Source organism: Mustela nivalis, assembly GCF_964662115.1.
Source record: "Mustela nivalis genome assembly, chromosome: 10".
Taxonomy (NCBI): domain Eukaryota; kingdom Metazoa; phylum Chordata; class Mammalia; order Carnivora; family Mustelidae; genus Mustela; species Mustela nivalis.
Genome location: NC_139029.1, coordinates 82,302,549 through 82,315,520, shown reverse-complemented (window position 1 = coordinate 82,315,520; position 12,972 = coordinate 82,302,549). Strand labels below are relative to the sequence as shown.

At 37.2% G+C, this 12,972-nt stretch overlaps 1 long non-coding RNA gene across 1 annotated transcript in view; it reads left to right on the top strand.

Annotated features, from left to right (window-relative positions):
- Positions 1 to 89: 89 nt before the first annotated feature.
- The window catches only part of LOC309842139, a 58,279-nt gene continuing 45,396 nt past the window's right edge, over positions 90 to 12,972 (top strand). The window contains exon 1 of the long non-coding RNA XR_014299520.1: positions 90 to 167. This is a non-coding gene — a long non-coding RNA (uncharacterized lncRNA). The remainder of the gene's footprint in view (positions 168 to 12,972) is intronic.

Genomic DNA, 12,972 nt, shown 5'->3' with positions numbered 1-12,972 from the left:
TTTATCATGATAGGCTCAGAACTTGATGCAGTTCCCTAGGTTACATGAACCAACAATAGGTTTTCTAAGCACATTCCAAGCTATTCTGTCAAGCTTGGACATACTGTCCTTGATGGAATCCATACCAATCATTAAGCAAATGACATGACGAGGACTATATTTATTGAGTAGGTGTGCTTGGGGCTTTACTATCTCTAATTTTATTTGGTTCCAGCTGATTACTTGATCATATGGATGTGATTTTACTTACTATTTTTGCAATTATTTCCTCAATAACTCTGATTACCTCTTTTCTTTGTTAATCACCTTCTCTAATTTGGGTGATTTTATCAAAGTGCTGATAGTTGTAGCTCAAAGAACAGAATGCCCCACCTGCTCTTCTACATTATAACTCTCCCAACATGGAAAGTGTCCAAATACTCTCTTTTTTCTGTCAATTGTTTTGTCTCTTCTGTAGAGGCCCTGATGGTTATTCTTCACTGGCGGATACTCTCCACAACCTGAGCTGTATTTCCTAGCTTTCTCCTTCTAACTTTAAAATCTAATTCGTCCTTTTTGTCTGTCCTTTGTGTTGCTCATCCCATGTCTTCCAGTCGCCTTCACGTTTCCTCTGTGAGTCTTGTTCCCCATCTCTCGGCATCTCAAACTGTGACCTTGCTTCTCTGTGTATTATACCTAAGGATGACGCTTCACTTTTTCTTTTGTAGCAGTAATCCTTAACTTTCTTCATCCCATTCACTAAAAGAAGTTCATGAACATAAATGTTCCAAATGCTTTTCTGGACTTCTCCTTCTCTCCCATTTCTCAGAATATCCAGTCCATTATATTAGAGGCCCTAGCTAACTTTGTCTGTGTCAGACACATTGAGTCGTGATAGTCCTTACAACAGTTCTGTGAAATGAGTACTATTATCACTCTCAAGTTTGTCGGTGAGGAACTTGAAGAATAGATAGGCAACGTAACTTGCTCAAGACTATACTGATAATGAGTCGTAGAGCTAAGTTCTGAATATGGATAAGGTAATTTCAAAATCTGTGAGTTTTTTTTTAAAGCCATATTTATTTATTTTTAGAGAGAGAGAGTGGATATAAACAAGGGAGAGGCAGAGGGAGAGAAAGAGAATCTTGGGGAGACTCCCCAGTGATCCTGGAGCCGGACATGGGGCTTGATCTCACAACCCTGAGATCATGACCTGAGCTGAAACAAAGAGTTGGATGATCAATGACTGAGCCAATCAGGTGCCTCTCAAAATCTGTTTTTAACCTGTAGAGATAGGTTGCAGTCCTACTTCCTTTCTAAAGGCAATGATCTGGCTACTTAGCCTCTGTCATCGCATTACAATAAATATGGTCTCCTTATCACTTAATAAACAGACTGATCAGTATTGTCAAATATAGAATCTGCTCCTTCCAAAACAGGAGGAGAACTTCTCACACACTGAGTTTTCTATTGATGATGAGAGATACAATAACTTGTTCTTTATTTTGAAGGAGATCCTCTGGCATGCCTCAGGTGCGTGGACCCCAAAGAATTTTATGGGTTTAACAGGCTCCCATATCCTTGTATGGTTGGTCTCCCTCTCTCAGGTCGGAGGGGGAGGGGAGGCATGTTTCTTATTGAGGCTTGGAGAGTTGCTTGCTACTTTTTACTTATCAGGTCTGATTACACTGATGTCATCAATAGAGTGTATTAATGTGATGTGCTGCAGTGTTCAGAAGGTTCAAGTCCCTTCAGATTATATTGTGACAAGGGCAGCAGTAGAGTTAACATAGCCCTGCAGCAAGATTGCTAATGTTTAATTGTTCATATTACGTGAATGTAAAGCCCTTCTTATCTCCTTTCCTGATGGATGTTGAATAGAACATATTCACCAAATCAAAGACACATATGATATACCTAGGGCCATATTAATATGCTCTAGTAAAGATATCAGGTCTGGAAGAGTAGCTGTAACTGGGGCTAATGCTGGTTAATTTGTGTTATTTTGTGTTACTCCACTGTCATCCATCAGGATCCATATGGTCTATGCACAGGCCAGATGAATGAATTAAGTAGGGATAAAGAAATGGGGACCACCACTCTTACATCCTTCAAGTCTGGACTGTGGCAATAGTCCATTCTCCTTCACAAAAAGTCAGATGATTTTTTTTGATTTACTACCTCAACTGGAGTGGGTTCTGATGCCAAACACTTAAAGACTCTGTATTTTAATAGGAAGTTGCTTAAATCTTAAATTAAGATGTATAGATTGAGGAAGAGATGTTAAGATGATGAAATAACCTTAACACACACACACACACATACACAGACATACATATGTATAAAGGAGATATCCATAGAAGTTAGACAAATGGTGAAGATATGGTGAAGAGTCCGTGGGAAGACTCTGAGAAGCATCCAGAAGTTGCTGGAGGTACTTATTAAGGAAATAGAATACTACTAATGAGTATTACTAAATTGATATTAATGAGCATTTACTGTGTACCAGGCACTTTATTTATATTTCTTCAGTTAATTTTTTTGATAAGCCAATGGGTCAAGGGCCATATGGTTCCCATGTTACAACCAAGAACACTGAAGTTTGGAAAAGTGAAGTAACTTGTTTCAATTCTGGTCCCAAGCTGGTAAGTGGTGGAAATGGAATTCAAACCCTCTAGACTGGGGGCTGTAAGCCATGCCTCCTGCATGTCTGTTGGCAGGAACATATCCTGTTGGAGGCTGCAGTCTTTGATGACTAGAGTAGAAGTAAAAACTCTTCACCTGCGGAAGAGAGATGCAGAAATGACTCTGAATGTCTGAATGCTTCTGCCTGAACATTGTTAATGAAGAGAACACCATTAGGTGTTAAACTTGTCGAACATGATGGAAACCTAAGGGGAATTTGGTTACTAGAATTCCTTCTCTTACAAATGGTTGTCAACGTAATTAGTGCTCTGTAGATTCTGTAGATCTGGTACAAAGAAATAGAAGAGTTTTATGAAGATGACCTCTTGAGAAGGTAGGGAAGGCTTATTAGCTTCTTTTGTCTGCCTTTGGATTTTATAATCCCTCTGCCTCCCCAAAACTATGCATTAACCATCTGCTAGCATTTTAACTTACTTCTTGCTCATTCAATGCTAACATCGCATTCATTTGAAACGGGAATGGTTGGGGTGGTGTTTAAAGGCAAATTCACTGGTTAAAAGCAGTTTTCACATAAAACAAGCTTAATCTATGTTAATGTTTTTCTTCTTTTTTAAAGTACTTTTTAGAAGGCTATATTAAATAATAATAATGAAAATTAAATACATTATCCCCAACCACCATAAAATAGATGGCTTAATATTTAACTTCCTTACAGTTTTTATTAATATGCATGCATCATTTTTACATAATTGTAATCAAAGCAGAGATATACTTTTGTTTTCTTTTTCCCCATTAATGTATGAGCGTTTTCCCATGTAGCTAGTTAGTGTTTTTAAATTAACATGTTAATGGATGTATATTACTGCATGGAGTTACTGTAGCAAAATGCATTTAACCATTTCTACACCATTGAACAGTTAGATTGTTTTTAACCTTTTTACTGGCATAATAAAGAGCAATAAGGTACATAATAAAGAGAAATGAGGGACACCGGGCTGGCTCTTGATCTCGGGGTCATGAATTTGAGCCTCATGCTGGGTGTAGAGCTTATTTAAAAAAACAAAGAGCAATAAACAAATGGAATATGGGGTCTGGGTGATCTAATTTTGAATCCTGACTTCGCTGTATAAGAAGTATGGAGCCATGGGCTCCATTCACCCTGGTCTGGGTGAAGAATACTCCTCGTACTCAGTAATATGCTGTACTCAGAAATATCTGTTGTTAGAAACTGTGCTTGGTTCTGGGCACACAGAGGAAATCGAGAAAGATGTGGTCCCTTCCCTACACAGCTATGTAGCTAATAGGTCAGTAAAGTGTGAACAGTCATATGACTGTTGTGAGGAGTAAAAGAAATAACAACTGTTAAGTACTTAGCGCAGTGCCTGGCATATTCTATGTGTCCAATATTACTCTTATTACAATTGGTTTTATTATTGCTTGAGTGCTGTTATTACTATTTTTGTTATTGTTATTTAAGCATATATCTTTCTTCATAGCTACTGGTTTTTAAAGATCATTCACTTACCGATTGCTTTTATTGAGTATAATTTAACATTTCTTGAAGCTGGTCTTAAGGTGATATTAGTTTATAAGTTAAGCATGGTATTTTAATTAATTATTAATTAATTAATTTTTACAGATTTATTTATTTGAGAGAGAGTGAAAAAGCATGAGCAGTGGGAGGGCAGAGGGAGAGGGAGAAGCAGGCTCCCCACTGAGCAGGGAGCCTGATGCAGGGCTCCATCCCAGGACCCAGAGATCATGATCTGAACCTAAAGTAGATGCTTAACCAACTGAGTCACCAAGGAGCCCTAGTGTGGTATTTTTAAATGACACCTGAAGAGAAGACCAATGTTTTCTTTAGTTGAGCACCTCTCCCTATTTCAAACTTTGTGCCAGGGCTAGGAGAGGGAGCAGTGGGGCCTAACATCTGTCCTCAGGGAGCCACAGGCTGGTTTTTCTTTAAGAAAACAATGGGATGATAATGTTCTATATTGTTGTTTGTGTGTGTGTGTGTGTGTGTGTGTGTGTGTGCGCGTGTGTACACACATATATATAAACTACATGGTTAATTTTCAATATTCATATTCAAAGAATATGACTTTGTGCAGGAAAAATCCTAAAATCTACATACTAGTATACCACCTTTGTAATAAAACAGATATATTCATTTTCTCAAGTTGATTTAAGTCTGCATGACTGATTTATTATCATCTTAATGATGATGGCTCCATTGGATCCATCAGCATAATTAAAACTTTGGTTTTAACTCCTAAATTATGAATCATTGTTGCCACTATTTAAAGCCCACAAAGAATGCAACCTATTAATGTGGCCAAGTTCAAATTGATTAGAAAAGTTTTGCTACAATATAAATTTTATTCATCAGCTTTGCCTGAGTTTCCTTATGTGAGACCTTGTACAAGAAATTCATGATGAAGATTTTGTAGAATCCATTTTTCTTATGGATTCATTAACTTTAATAAATTAAACCTGAACATTGATATCTCTATAGTTAGCAGAGATGCCTAACCATAAACTCTAGACCTCAGGGGAAAGGTTTCAAGTAGAGCCTGATCCACAATGCCCCTCAGGGGACAGAATTTCTCTTTTACCCCTCAGCCACAATGGTTTGGCACACATTTAAAGTATTACAATTTGCTAAGTTTTGATTTATGTCTACACCCATGAACCTCTGAGGATAGTCAACCCAATGAACATTTCCATCACTCTCAAACGGTTCCTTATACCCTTTTGTAATCCTTCTCCACCCTTTGCATCCCTACCTACCCTGAACTTCAGGTACCCCGTGATCTCTTTGTTGCTACAGATTAGTTTTCTGTTTCTAGAATTTTCTAAAAGTTGAATCATACAGTATGTATTCTTCTTTGCCTGACATTGCAAAGCTATTTTGAGTTGCATCCAGTTTGTGGATGTATCAATAATGTGTTCTTTCGATTGCTGAATGTGAGCCCGTTGTGTGGATAAACTAAAATTTGTGCATCCATGTACCTTTTCATGAACATTTGAGTTGTTTCTAGGTTTGGTTAGTATACATAAAGTCATGGAAAAGACTGTGATTTCACTTTTCTTGGGCAAATACTCAGGATAGGAATGGCTGGGTCACGCACGTGGTAGGAATAGCTTATTCTTTTCATAGCCTGCCAAACTGTTTTCTAGAACAGTTGCATCCTGTTGCATTCCTACCGGCAGTGTGGAAGTGTTCCAGCCGCCCTACATCCTTACCAACACTGGGTACGGTTAATCTTTTCAATTTCAGCCATTCTAGAGATTATACTGGAAAAGCCAGCAAACTGTGGCTCACAGGCCAAATCTGGCCCACCACCTGTTTTTGCAAACAAAGCTTCATTGGAACATGGTGGTACCCATTCGCTTCTTTTTCTGTGGCTTTTTCTGTGGCTCTTTTTGCTTTACCGCGACAGAGTTGAGTAGCTTATAAAGCTACGTAAAGGGAGCTTATAAAGCCTAAACTATTTATGATCTGGTCTTTATACAAAAAAATTTGCTGACCCCTGGTGGAGTGGTTTCTCCTCCAGGCTTTACTTTGCATTTTCCTAACGATTAATGAGACTTAAATAGCACACGTAGGTATTTAAGCTGCGGGCTTTTGTACCGAACACCAGGTGGCAGAGTTACACTTTTCCGTTACTGCTTTTCTAATTCCAACTGGAAAGAATCATCAAGATCATGCATCCAGCTCCTTTTCTGAAACTTGACTGACCTTTTTGTCCCCCGTGTTCTTCACTATGTCGTGTTTAATTGTTAGTCATGTGTCATCTAATTTTTCTACAAGCCTGACTACTTAATTTCTTTTATTCTAATTTTCTGCATAGTTGTAAACATTTTGTTCCTGAAGTAGCATTGATTTCCCAAAAATGCTCCAAAGTTTTTGTTGGTCCTTAGACCAGGGTTGGCTAAAAAGTGGTATTTCTGTCCTTTACCCAGTATAGACTACATGCGTACTCACTCTGGCATATCTTCTATTATTTGTTGTTACGTTATTTGTCTCTGAAGTATTTTATATATGTAAATATACATGTACATACACAAATACATTTTACACTCAGATGCATGTAAATATGAAACTATACCTTTTAGCATCTTTTTAAAATTATGAAATTGTTAAAACATTGAAAGAGTGTAATGAACTTGTTTCCCAGCTTTCATTTTGGTCCTGTATAGTCGATTCTCAACCTTGCATTCAGGATGGTCTTTGAAGATAAGTCACTTATGTAACTAATTCCTCTTTTCAAAATCTGTGATGTTTTTCTCTCTTATGTAAACACGAAGTCCTTTCTCTGATCTTGCTGTGTGCTTTCTCCTCTTGAACTCACCTCCTCCCACTCTTTCCTTTGCCACCCTAGCCTCCTTACTAGCCCAAGGACATACCCAGTCCATACCCAGGGCTTACGATTGTTTTCTTGACCTGGAAAACACTCCCCTATTTGCTCCTTCATTTCCTTCAGGTGTCTGCTCAAACTATATTTTATCAGAATCTCTCCGTGACTACCCTATACAAAATGGTCCTTTGGATACCTCCACCCTCATTCTGTTTTCATTTTCTTGACACCCTTTTCATCCTTGGTATATTGTATATTTATTTATTTTCTTCTTACCTCTTTCCTTTCATGAGGCGGTGAGCTCCTTGAGACCTCAGATTTTGCCCATTTTCTCCCCAACTGAATTTCTACTACTTGGAACAATCTTTGTATCTGACATATAAAAAATGCTTTACAAATACTTATTGAAAATACTGATTGAATGAATACTATAAGCTGCTTTTTCACTTGAGATTATATTTTTGAGATTTACTCATGTTTTTTGTGTTGATTCATTTTTTTCCACTGCCGTGTAGTAGTATCTTGGATGGCTATATCTCAATTTATCCTTCTTGTTTGGTAGATATTTAGGTTTCTTTCAGTTTTTCACTGATGGAATCCATGCTGAAATATATACTCTTAATTTTTTCTCCTTGCGCACATGCACTGGTTTCTCCGAGGTGTATTACTGAGTGGATTTGCTGAATTGTAGGGTAAGTTTAAATTCAATTTAAACAGGTACCATCAAATTTCTCCCCAAAGTGCTTGGCTAATTTATTCTCCCACTAGTGGTCAGTACATGATTAATGTGAGTTATTTGTCATTTTCTGAGCATTAGTATCGCTGGCTCTTTTGTGTGTTTTCTAACAGGATTCTAATACACAAACTTGGGTTGAATGTTTTCTGTAATTTTTTTCCTTTGTTGTGATCTTTCTTTCTTCCATTTATTGTACTCTAGTGAATAGATTTGACCTATAGAAAGGATATGTGTAAAAAGGATATGTAAATAATAGTGCTATCCCTGCTGGAAAAAACAATCAAACCCAAAGTGATTATGCTGTGTTGGGGGGGATACAGTATGGTCCATCTACTGGGCACTGTGGTAAGTTCTTTTATACATCATCTTATTTTATTCTTGCAATGGCCCTTCCGGTTAGGTATCTCTAGATAGTACTTGGACACTAACACTTCGTGCCTAGTGTCATACAGCTAAAAATTTATTATTTCATAGTAATATAAGGGAGCATGATATGAAACATAAATGTAATTTTGTGTGGGAATTGAAAAACTTTTTTTCTTCATGTCTCCTTTACTGAAAAAGGAATTATTCCAGACTGACTGTTGAATGAGTAAGTCTAAGTTCTCCTTGCAATGACCCTCATTTTTTCTTGATTTGCATATGGCTCTTCAGAAAGGCTGGGGGGTCAGACAGAAGTTTGCATTGACATCTCTCAGCAGTCCCTGTAGACTCTGCATTGCTGCAGAATGCGATGTTGTTGCTCAGCTGACCAGATGGGTTGATTGAAGAGAGAATGGGTAAGAGGCAGCTATCATACTCTATGACACTTTTAGGACAGGGAATGAGTTTTGAAACCAGGAAATGATGGCATCCCTCTTTCAATGATCTTGAGAGTCATTTGTGAAGGAATTATCCACTGGAACCCATGAGAGCTCTATAAAACTCTGATCAGAGTACATGGCAGTCTTAATAGAAGGTCTCTGGTTTAGAAAATGCTATTGTCTAAAATGAGAAACTCAGAATCCCTTCTAAAATCTTCCACCTGCCAAATACACATCAATCTTTTGAGACTTACACTTGGTGAAATAAAAACCCAGGCTATTACTGCTCTCCCAACACAACACGAGAAAGCCTTCCTTGATATCTTGATGTTTAGGTTTATGTACGAATGTTTATAGAAGATCTAACCATGCTTCCTTTTTTAAACTTATTAAAGCAATGAAAAAAAATAGATTTTCTCATATTTTTTTTCTTTGATGCTTCCAGAGGCGTTCCTAAGGGATCTTCAACCTGAAATACAGTAAAGCTGGAAATTAGTGTTTTGATCAAGTTGGTATGCCACATCTCATTATTCAATTTACAGCAGATATTTTGGCCTTTGAGTTTTTTCCTACTTTAAGGACCAAAGGATTTTCTTTCATAAGTAATATCTTTACTCAACCAATAAGATGGAATTTTATTACGATTGTTAGATAACTCACTTGACAAAGAGGGTCAATGACAGTTAAATGGCACCAACAGCTCATCGAAAACAGTGATTTCATCCCACTCACCATACTTTTTCCCACTGCCTAGGAGAGGGCTTGATGTATAATAGGAGTTCAGAGGTTAGTTACTGAGTCAATATTATAAATTCATATAGGTCTTTATATCATATTTTCCTCTTCTCTCCATAAAATCATGCTATATCCCCTTTTTTAAACTGGGAACATTTCATTTACAGGTGCATAAGTTTTTTAATGCTTAAAAAAAAGAAAGATATCTTTTTTTTGAGAGAGAGCCTGTGCACATGTGTGTGCAAGTGGGGATAGGGAGGGACACAGGGAGAAGGAGAGAGAGAATCTTAAGCAGGCTCCACACCCAGTGTGGAGCCTAATGTGGTGCTCAGTGTGGGGCTCAGTCTCATGACCCTGAGATCAGGACCTGAGCTGAAATCAGGAGTTGGATGCTTAACCAGCTAAGCCACCCAGGTGCCTCCAAAATAGAAAGATCTTGATTGATTTTTTGAGATGGAAATATGTAACAAGGTCATTTGAACTTCTCTTGTGAACAATGATTTCATTTTTGCATGTGGTAGAAGTGATGTGTTTCCTCTTCCTCTGTTATTAAAAAAACTGACAAGCAAAAATGATCACCCAAGTTTTTTTTTTTTCCCCCAAGTTTCTTTTTGAGTATTCACTGACCAAACTGGAAACATCCACAAAGGAACGCTTCAGGGTAAAATGTTACTGATGGTTGGCATTTCTAGAATTACCATGAGATAAAGACTGCTATGGAATTCTAAACAAGAAGGACAATAAATTTGATTTGCTCTGTTCTTTCTTTCTTTCTTTTTTTTTTTTTTTAACAAGCTTTGAACTAGATAACGTTTCCCTTGAGGTTTTTTTTTTTTTTTTTTTTGTTGTTGTTGTTGTTGTTGTTGTTGTTTTTGTTTCCCCCTTCTCCAAGCTTTAAAGAGACGACAGAAACAGTAAAGCCTATCATTTGGTCACCCTCATGTATTCAGCACTTTCATATATGCTAAATATTACTGTAGATGCCAAGAAGAACATCTGCATTTGAAAATTACCAACATCTCTAAGATTGCAGAGCATTAAAGTGCAGTTTCCACTCAACATCGTTTTTCAAGCATATGCCTCATAACAAAAATTCTCAGAATATTAGTGTTTATGGGGAGCTTCTGAAATATACTGAAATAAAACCAATTGAATTATATATTTACATGTGGATTTCTATGTTTTGAGATTCTATAATATGAATCTATAAATTAAATTCTTGTTCAAAATAGTCCCTCTAGCGTGTATAAGAACAATATTTCAAGCTGCTTCCCTTTCCTCAGCAAAGCGTTGGTGGTATAGTGGTGAGCATAGCTGCCTCCTTCCCTTTCCTCAGCAAAAATTTCCATGTCAATTACAAAAGACTCATAGTTCCATCAAGTTCCTTTACATTCTTGTATATTTTGAAAGGATGGTATAAGCATCTATATGTGTGAGATAATAACAGGATGATTTTCCTCTTTAATCTGTTTTTTTTTCCCCCAGAATGCTAAGTGTTGAAAACCGAAAAGGAAAATGCTTCTTATAGAAATGTCCTTCTTTTGGAAGAGAGAGGATTTAAAAGAGAATAAAAAATTTTAAGCTTAATAAGTTCATGCATTAGTCATTGGCCACTTTCAGTAAATAAATTATAGGAACAATATGAGGAAATATATGAAATGTTTTTGTGGGAATTGATCTTGGACCTATAATAGGAAATGCCCAAAAAACATTTCTGAAATGAGTCTTCAAGTAGAGCCTACAGACCACGTTTTATTCTGTGATGTTTAACTCACTTTAGATTCTACTGTTCAGGCCAAAAAACAAATAAAACAAAACAAAACAACAAAATAAACCCCAAACAAGCAAGCAAACAAACAAACCCTCATTTAAAGATTCACAAAGTCTTGGTAGAACATGGCTGTAACTTTGTTCCATTTGACTCTGAGCCAAAGACAATTCTTCACTTTCTGGTCCAACTGTGTTTGTTGTTAATTAACAAGGAGATAGAGTACATAAAATATTCTTTAGTGTAAAATATTTGGCGATTTCAGACACAATTAAAATGGGTATTTCAGGGGTACCTGGGTAGCTCAGTGGGTTAAGTCTCTGCTTTCGGCTCAGGTCATGATCTCAGGGTCCTGGGACTGACTCCCACATCGGGTTCTCTGCTCAGCAAGGAGCCTGCTTCCTCCTCTCTCTCTCTGCCTGCCTCTCTGCCTGCTTGTGATTTCTCTCTGTTAAATAAATAAATAAAATCTTAAAAAAAAGAAAGGGTATCTCATTAAGTCAAATAAGATCTCTTTCTTTTCAAATTGATGAAAGCAAATATCTATTTTTATTTGTTTTAAAAAATTTTTAAAAATTTGTCATCCTACCATGTCTTTCCTCTTCTGGAAAAATCATTTCTATTTTTCTTTGAGATTCTTACCATGTGAATCTGGTGAGCCTGTTGCTGGCCCTATTGTGTTATACCAGTCACATGGTGACTGCAGACTACGACACCTATCTCTTCCCAATAGTCATTGGTTCAAAGTGGTAGGCAAGTGATTGGTTGGGTCACACCCAGTCCTTCTCTGGAACAGTTCTAAAGCAGGACAAAAGAGCTTGCATTTTGCTCTGCTTGTAGAAAAGTCCCCATCACCACCTCTTTATTGTACACCCACCAAACAGAAAGGAGGAGAAGAAAAACATAGAGATGTGTTGAGACTAGAGTTGGAGGAGGCACTGATAACATTACTTGTGTTCAGGAAACCAGATGTTCCTAAAGTCAGCACCTATTTTATACTATGCAAGTCAAAAATTCCCCTTTTTAAATGTAATCTTATTTTGGATGATTTCCTACACTTGCAGTGGAAAGAGTCCTAACAAAGGCTTTCATCATGTAGCAAAGATCTTTTAGTGTCCACTCCACTATAACTTTCAGTGGAGTTAAATAATTGTGTATCTACTACAAGAAGGCATATAGTTACACATCACATAATTTGTGGTTTAGTTTGCTATCTTGAAATAAGGTGGTTCTGTTCATAAACATTTCAGGTGGGCATATCTTCTGTTACTGTTGAGCAAGATCTCAGAAGCAAGGTCTCAGAACCAGTAGTCATGCCTCTCCTAATTGTCAGCCAGGTATGCCCTTAAGGAGTAATAAAAGGTCAATTATTAAACTTACTATGAGTTTAACAGTATCCTATTACAACCAAATTCTGACAGGAAAGAACATTAATTGTAACTTGGGGACTGATTCCAGGTTGAATATAAGATGAGAGTTACTGGACCCTATAGTAATATGGAACTAAAAGGTCACTCTCAGCAAAGTCTGGATAACTTCAGTTTCAAGGACTATGCTTCTGACATTTTTGACTGCCCTGCTTTTTATCTTCCCTTGAGTCCCTGTCCCACTGCCACCTAGACTTGTGTTCAAGTCCCTGGGTGTTTCTTGGCTCCTGATGACCTGCTTTAGAGACCCTAGGCCTGTGTGCAACTATGCTGCCTGCAATCTCCATTCAAGACACACTAGCAACAAAAGCAATTCCTACATCAGTGTAAAAAAAATAAGTTTAGACTTCCTTTTGTGAAAAACTAGAGTAGCAGTGAAGAACATAGGGTTTGGATTAAAACAGACCCACGTTAAAACTCTATGTCTGTCACTCACTAGTGCTGAGATGAGCATCTTTAAAATAGGGGCAATAATAGCAATCTTGTAGAAGTGTCATTAAAGTAAAATAAAATACCG